The following is a 9,154-nucleotide window of genomic DNA, read 5'->3' as shown; positions in this document are numbered from 1 at the left end:
TTATTGTCATAAACAATACTTAGGGACTGTTTTGAATTTATGTTTCTTGGAAGAGTGAATATTCCTTAAAGTAAACTGTTTTAGCTAACTAATGAGATATTTCTAGCAGGTTGAACATTACAGTTAATACCACACACATAGCTAGAATAACCTTAGTTAACCAGACAGGTTTCCTTAACTGCACTGTTGCAACTTCCTATTGTTGTATTTTGATATCTGTGTTGAACTAAGCTTTGTTTCATCAACCTTTGGCATGGTTGATGTCCTTTTGATATGGTTGTAGCTCCTCAATCTGGTTCTCTATTTATGTAAATCTTATATTTGAAGCTAGGAAACATTATCTTATCACTGTTAAGAATCTTTTTTGCTCCTTCTGGTAACTTCTTAAAAGACTGAAACTGCACTATACTTGCAAAATCAAAAATTAGGTTAGCTCAATAATCTGCAATTTTATTTCCTTCCTTTAGGATGTGAGCAAACTGCACTTGTCCCTTATTCCACCAGTGATTGATCTTTCTTACTTCCAAGTTGATTTTCCATGTTATATCCCATTCACCTTGCAGGATTTTAACCATGGATAGTGAATCTGATTCTATCACAACTGGTAATAGTTGTTTCTTCACACAGTATCCAATTCCATCTTGTATAGCCAAAGCTTCTGCTATAAATTGGTGGTGTGACAATTCGCATTTTCGCGGGCGGGGTTAGCTCTCGGAAAAGTTACTTTGAAATTGTTGGTGCCCTTTCGGACTTTGTTTTAAAAGAGTCGCCACCTAATTTTTAGGAAATTAGGAAAACCAATTTTGAAGGGTTTATTTATACATCGTGAAAGATCCTTCTTAATCCAAAGTTCTAGGTAAGGGTTCTGGTGATCCCCTACGGAAGGTGTTAGGCATCCTAGTATTAAGGATCCATACTATACGGTTGACCTTAGAATTCTAATGTGTAAGTATTTGCATGAACTGTTTATTTGGTGTTTATAACCAAAAAAAAAAAGTATGCCATTTTTGCATATCATTTTTTGAAAAGAATTGAATGCATTCCCTTTACATACAGGGTATTTAGGTTCGGATTTATAATATCCGGATTAAATTAGTTCCTTTCATATAGTAGTTTTTGTAAAGATAAAAAGTCTTTTAAAGTGCGGGATAAATAAATTTGTTCATGCTTGACTCATACACGGTCCGAGTTAATCCGTTTACTACGTTTTTAGAACGTCCTTACCTAAAACTTCATGTTTACAAATAGTTTATACGGATTTAATTTATAAGAGTCTAATTACATAATCAACTAACTTTTGGTCTTGGAAATTATCTTTAAAATCCAATTGTTTATAACATAAGAATAACGTTTTTGACATGGGCTTTGGCCCAAACATACGTTCCTTTTTTTCTGAAAAAACATGGTTAAGGTCTGCTGGGTTTGGCCCAAAATCTTTTTTTTTCTTCAATTACTGGGCTCAGCCCAAAACATGTTTTTCTCTTTGTCTTCAGAAAAAATTTGGTTAAGTTGGGCCTAAAAATATGACTTTTAGGTTGGGCCTTAGCCCTCAAAAACCTCAATCTTTCTTCTGAATTGAACCCAGAAAACATGTGTGTTTTGATACACAAATATACTACATATGCATAAATTCATAAATCGTTTTCTATTTGATTTTTAAGTCCAAAAGAAAATAACTTATTTCTGGCATTTTAAAAGCATATCATTTACGCGCATTTTTGAAACCTATTTTTCGGCCTGGATTAAAACGAGCTTTTGAAAACTGGATTTACAACTAGGAAAAAACATTCTTCTAGTTTAAAAAAAAATGTCAAGCCTGGTTTTCTTTGCTTAGGAAAAATGATAACAATATATATTTTAGTAAAATGAAACTGATCCTTTTCATTCCTTCACTGATTTAGCCATTTTTATTCTTTTAGAAAATGTTTATATTAATTCGGGTTTTGAAAAATCACGTTGGGGTCCTAAGGTCGAACTAAACGGCATATGCACCGTTCACCTAAGATGCCTAGTCCAAACCGTAAATGATTCCAATAATAATGTGAGTTTTGTTTTACAACATACAAATGTAACACTTTAATCAATAAAGGAAACTAGCATAATGAAATTTAAGGAAAAGAGAGATATGTTAGGGGTGTACCAAACCCCTAATGGACCATTTTTACCCATGGTTGGGCCTTCGTGTCATTCTTACCCATCACTGGGCCTTCAATAATATTAGCTTCCCTTTTCTCTTCTTGGACTTAATGGTTTTTTAAAGAAAATTTCCTATTGGGCCTTTGACCCAACAGGCTGGTTAGACTCCGGCCCAAATGACCATGCAGTAGGAGGGGGGGGGGGGGGGGGGGAGGAAAAGGAACCAAATTAGTCTATGTTTGTTGAACCTATGCCTAGCATAATTATACACATATATACATATATATCCAATTTGATTACAAGTGCACAACTAAAGGACTTGATCATACACTATTGTCTTCACTGAAAACTGCAACTCATATAATACCAAAGGGAAAAGGTTGTCACCACCCTTATTCCCGGCGCTGTACAAGTTCCAAGAGGTCTCACGAACCCCAAGCATGGCTAGACATCGAGGAGTGGCTAGACTTATCCCCCAAACCACCTCAAACTCTCCAAAACCAGTGTTGCCATAGTATACAATCAGAGCCCCAAAGTTATTGTAATAACCCAATTTTTTAAATAAGGGTTTATTTGGTAATTTTAGCTAAAAGGAATTAAAAAGAAAAGAAATTCGGAATGAGAATTAAAAAGAAAATAGAAAAGAAGGAGTTTAGTTGGCCAAGCCCAAAAAGGAAAACGAAAAAAAAGGGCTTTAAAAGTCTAATGGCAGCCATCAGACGCGAAACACTACATTGATGAAAGGAAAAAAAAAAAAAAGGGGAACGTGCAAACAGATAAGGGAAAAACCAGTAGAAGAAAAGAAAAGAAAGGGAGAAAAAGAAGGGAAAGAGGGGATAAAAATAAGAACTTTTATCCCAAATCATCAAGGTAATAACTCTAATCTTTTATTTAAGTTTAATACGTAATTATGGGTGAATGTTTATGGTGAAGACATGGGGATATTTTGAGGAATTGAGAAAGTTTAGCTCTAGGGTTCTTCAATCAAAATCATTGATTTGAAAGGGCAAATATTGTCGGATTTCAGACTTCTATATATCATTGGAATCCTCTCGTTAAGGCCTTTCTGAAAACATATGTCTTGTCGGGTTTTGAACACATTGACCAGAGAGCGTTTTCGTCCTTTAAAATTTGACTTTAACTGTTTAAGCCTCCAAAAATATAGAAGTGGTTTACCCTAAGGGTTTTGACCATTCTAAATCCGTTTTTGTGTAGTTTGAGGCAATCTGGAGACTCGAGAACACAATTTTGATTTATTGGGAAGTGTGCTTGAATTGTGAATTTGAGGTAAGTGAGACTTTAAGCTTTGGGTGCTTGCTTTTCAAACCTGTTTTAAAAATATATATTTTGTCTGCCTGGTCCATATGTTGGACGAGCGTGTGCTTGGCAGAATCGGTGGTCCTTGAGGCCAGCCGCATATATTTTATTTTCAAATACTCTAAAACTCTCTTTATAAATTGTTTCGTGATGTGATACTGCTATGAGCCATGAGATTGGGGCATTGTGTATGCTTCCCTTTGGCATTGTGTATGCTTCTTGATTTTACTGGGCATTGTGTATGCTCCCCTTAGCATTGTGTATGCTTCTTGATTTTATTGAGGCATTGTGTATGCTTCTCGAGCATTGTGTATGCTTCTTGATATATTTGACATATTGTTTACGCTGTTGTGGATTCGTAGTGTTATAAATTCTTTAACTACTGTTATGGCGGGTCCTTAGTGTAAATTGTGTTGAGATATATAATATTCTTGATAAACGATTGTTTGGACCTTGTCGGATATTATATTACGATATATTTCTTATGCATAGTATTTTTGTGCTTGTTTGTGTGTTTGTATTTTCTAACACTTGTTCCAGGGATATTTAGAGTGGCGGGTCGAGGATCTTACTGGGTTATATTTACATATAGCTCACTCCTTACCTGCATGTCCATGCAGATATTATTGGTGATGACGAAGCTAATAGCTCACGAGTTTGCTAGAGTTGATCTATTGGTTGAGGTGAGCCGTCACTTTGTTCGTGGTGGCTACCAAAAGTGTCTTTATCATTTATTTATTAATGTTTTTTTTTTCTTTTGGGATTTACAAACCCGAGTCTTTTGTAATTCTCTTAGATGCTCCATGGTCTAGTGTGAGATTTGGACAAGAGTATTTGGTTAATATTTTGAGACACTAATTCTCTGTAATTAATTATTATATCATTTGAGTGCTTATTTAATTTGGTTAATGCTGCAAAATTATTGTTAAGATATGAAAATGTGGTTCGCCTGGCCGGTGGTGTGTGCTGGGTGCCGATCACGTCTAGGGGGTCTTTTGGGATGTGACAGTTACGCACAAGCATCACCATATAGGAAGTAGTTTAAATGCAAACAACATTAAAATTAAACTTCAAAGTCATGACAGAGAGACAAAGGCAGATATGATAATGCAACGATGTATAAAAATAACATAACAGCTTCAAGATACTTAATCAAATAGGTGATACAAACAAACCATCCTCTTTTACTCATATATACATGCTACCTATAACTGGCCCATTCTCTTATATACACATAGTATACTTATAATATACACATGTGATGTGTATACCAAGTGTATACCATGTGTATATTCCTCTTCCTTTTCATTAATCTATACATATTCTGTGTATATCCACACTCTATGTGTTTAACTTTAGGCCTCAAGATTATTTCATTCACTTAATACATTAAACCAATTTCATCTTATCACTTATTCATTTTTTAAAAACACAGACCCAGTGTTTAATTATCTCATCCCTATAGTTCTAGACATGATAGGATTTTAAAACACACCAACAGTATAGAAAAAACCTTACTAGACAGAGTACAGCTTTACCTTTTCAATCCAAATTTACACTACAATGCACATTAAAGTCTAATGCAACAATTCAAGTTCAAGAATGAGTGTTCTCACCAACCTTAGGTTAACTAAATGCCTTTTTTCCCAAATTCAAACTATATCTAGTACACAACACAGACAAGTCCACACATAAATGTATCATGTAGGTTTTTTGGACATATTCATTCTAAAGAAAAACAGAAAAGTGAGGAAGTTGAACTCTGAAACATGAATCCAGGTCCTGATGGATACCGTTCTCCCTAGAATCTAGTTAATAGCAATTTTTTTATCCCTTTAATTATGGCAGAAGATGTGAAAGACCCTTACCCTTTGTTTTAACTTGGTTTTAATAGCATAAAATCTCAAGGATCCCCCAAGGCATGATAAACGCTTCCTAAGCAATCCTAATATCTCTGTGAATCCCACAGTCATGGGAACAAGGTTTAGGAGACAAGGAAACTTCAGGGTCCTGAAAGAGAAACAGGATAGGGTGAGGTCATCACCTCCCCATCCCTCTCCTGAGTCTTCCCTTCAGTAAAAAGGGAACAAAGGTCTCACTGGTCACTACCTCCAGTTCATGCTTAAGCTCAACTTTTACTCTCCCAAGGCAACCTCAACTCCCTACCTTATTCTCATGCCTAATGGAAATCACCAAGACCTTGTGGTCAAGACTAGTTTGACACTGCCCTTAAACCAAATTTCATCTAAACACCTAGTTGACCACATAAGTTAATAGTTTTAATCAATTCAGTTAGGATCCCAACTATGCATACTACTTTGAATTCCTTTTAGACATTGCTACTTTGGGAAGATTTGAACATCTTAATCATTTTAAAGCTTAAGTTCAGATTGAGCACCGACCTTTAGACTCAAACAACTCCTTTTCATTAATTGATTAATCATTTTTAATAGTCAAGAACATATTAGGACTCACTTACCCTTTTTAACCCCATTAGACTTCTTTTGAGAAAACTCAAACATGAATTAGACATGAAAAGGGAGGGTCTAATAACATGAATAATCAAGACTAAACTCTGCTCAAATGAACAAACATGACCTATAATCATCCTAGTTGTATCTAGGTATCCTAATTCATTTTAGATGATCTATAACTTTATAATTTTACATTAGCTTCTAATGGACCATTTAGGAACCTGTTACCAAATAAATGAGCCTTAATCCCAACCTTCATTTTAAGACTTCTATATCATATTCTAGGGTGTTGTTGCTTCAAATTACCTTTAATGTATAGCATACAACTACTCAAAGTTATTTTAGGCTATTCCAAACATATTCAAATAGACTTGGATAGACTCAGACCCACACAAATGCAAACAGAGCCCATTTATACTAAGTCTAATGCCTTAACCACATCATGAGACTCCCATAAGTGTACCTAGTCTCTTTAAGCCTTATTTCATCTAATCATGATCCTTTATTTCATCCTAATCCTAACTCATGTTATATAATTGACATAGACAAAGTATACAGACTTGTGAAAACAAATTGGAGACTCAAATTTGACATAGTCTCATCCAAGAAATAACACTACCTTAAATGATTCAAGATAGATCACCACAGTACCTTAGCAAGTCTATTACATTCAACTAGGATCAATGTTGGTCTGTAAGTTCACTAATTTACTATGATGAATCATGTAATCATATTCTTGTCATGTTTGAGGTTTGACCAATCAAATAGGAAACTTCAACATCTAAAACAAAGTGCACAACAGTCTGTTCACCCATATCTAGGAGTAGATCTCCACCAAACAAAGAAAAAGAAGAAACACACTACTTTGCGTCTACATACACTTATTTTTTGTCTTTTCTGGACAGCATAGAAGGAGCATACCGTATTGCTTTGAGGACGTGGTCAGCGAGAATTAATTATTGGGGACAGACAGACCGGTAAAAAAACGATTAATCTCTAGCAATAGACCTACTAAAGCCCCGAACCATAGCGAAACAACATTAATACATTATTTAATCTCATACGTTCAGTCCATATTAGCAACTAATTACTATGATTAAGCATGTACTTTAAAAATAAGGAAGTAATCTCTATTTATACATAATCTAATGAACTTTGACCATTACCTAAACAACACATTGTCACTTAATTGAACCATAAGTAATCCAACAACAAACTAGCATCAAGACAGGCTATTATCCCACAACAAACTACTGAGAAATAACAAAAATAAGTAAAAATGATAAAATGTTACCTTTTAAAAGTGTAGCCGTGGTCAAAATCGAACTTGAAAGCCCTTTGTGCTTCCAAAACCACACCCAACCACACAGACTCGAAACCAAGAGAGAAACAAATTTTTAGAACTCAGAAAACCTCCAACTAAGTCGAAGTCTCAAAATTTTTATACTTAAGAGGCTTGAACTCGAAGTTTCCAGCCTTCTTTAATTTTTTCTAATTTTTCCGGCCTCCAAAAACTATTTTTGTAAGAGGGTTAGGATTCTATTTATAGAACCCCAACAATCTTTCAACAAAGTAAAGTATCAATGTGGTACAAGGTAGATTTTCTTAAAATAACTCAACAAGACATATTTTATGGCCTGGATTGAACTAAATCAACAATGAACGGCTCGATCTGAGCTTGTCCTTTCTTGATACAGTTGATTCGAGTTCAACCAATGAGAGATGTGGACGTACAAGTGCAATACAACAAAAATACTCAAGAAAATCATTTTGTTTTGACTTAAATCGAAGAAAAAGTAAAAAAGTGGAAGGGTATTACTGCGTTTGGGATGAAAATAGCGAAATTGGGGTTGAAACCCTGGTAGTTTTATGCAAATGGTCACACCAAGATTGTAGAGAGTCTGCATGCTCTGATTTCTTACCACTTTTGGAAAAGAAAGAGAAAAAAATTCAGAGGCGGCGATTAGGGTTTTAACGAAAGAGAAAGAGAGAGAAAGGGGAAAGGGAAAGGGGGCATTTGGAAAATGAAAATAAGGAAAAGGGGATATACCCCTTATCTGTATTGAGGGGTTGGGTAGGGTCTTGGCCTAGTTTAGGCTGGACTCGGTCCAATTTCTTTATATTAAGGCTGGCCTCTTTGTATATATATATATAAAAAGAGAGAGAGAGAGAGAGAGAGAGAGAGAGAGAGAGAGAGAGAGAGAGAGAGAGAGAGAGAGAGAGAGAGAGAGAGAGAGAGAAATAGATAATTTGATTAAAATAACATTTTAATTAGACAAAATTAGGACATCATTATCCTATTAAAATAATTAAAATTGGCCAATTGTGTTAATGGGCTAAAAATTGCGAATATGTCCTTAATTGATTTTAATCCAATTGATTTTTTCAATTATGGCCAAATTTGGCCTTAATTGATTTTAATCTAATTAGTTATTTCAATTATGACCATCTTTGGCCTGATTGGCAGATTTAAAAATTAAATTGCATTAGTGACCTTAATTAATTTAAGCCAATGAATTTTTTTTTATTTAAAATAAGGCCATTAAGATGCTAATTTTATAAAAATGACCCCAATTTTCTTAAACCATGAATTGGTTAAATTAATTGTGGCCATAACATGAATAATTAAATAATTTAAACAACAATTTGCAGTAAGGACCACTTAATTGACTAATTAAAGCATTTATAGATAATTATAAGTAGTTTTGACAAATTACACAATTATGCAAAATTAAAGATTAAAAGGGTGAAATGGTTAACTATTTAAATTACTCAAACTCCTTGGATTGAAGGGAATAAGTATTTGAAAATTTTGAATTTTTGATAATTTAAACCATTAAATAAGTGATTATTATTTTAAAACAAAATACCCTCTTTTTTCTTCTGATTAAATCTAACAAGCATCTCATAAATGTCATAAAAGTACCAATTAATTCTTAAATAAATTTGTGATGTCATGAAAAACCTTTCACCAATTTAAAGGAGTGAAATATTGATCGGAACAACTTATAAAAATTATTTCATCTCTTTAAGGTGCATAGCTCATTTTATTTATTTTCCAAGGACCCTGAGTGATTAAAAACAATTACGGGAGGTCAAAAATTAGGTGTCAACAACTTCCCCTTCGGTGTTCGGGGATGGCGGGACTAGCCCTGAGCAACGAAATTTGACTAACCTTAATTTTTTGATTGACGCGGCTTATTTCACCCTTTATCTTTTCATGCAAT

Source organism: Lycium barbarum, chromosome 11 (genome assembly GCF_019175385.1).
Source record: "Lycium barbarum isolate Lr01 chromosome 11, ASM1917538v2, whole genome shotgun sequence".
Taxonomy (NCBI): domain Eukaryota; kingdom Viridiplantae; phylum Streptophyta; class Magnoliopsida; order Solanales; family Solanaceae; genus Lycium; species Lycium barbarum.
This window is presented reverse-complemented; position numbering follows the sequence as displayed.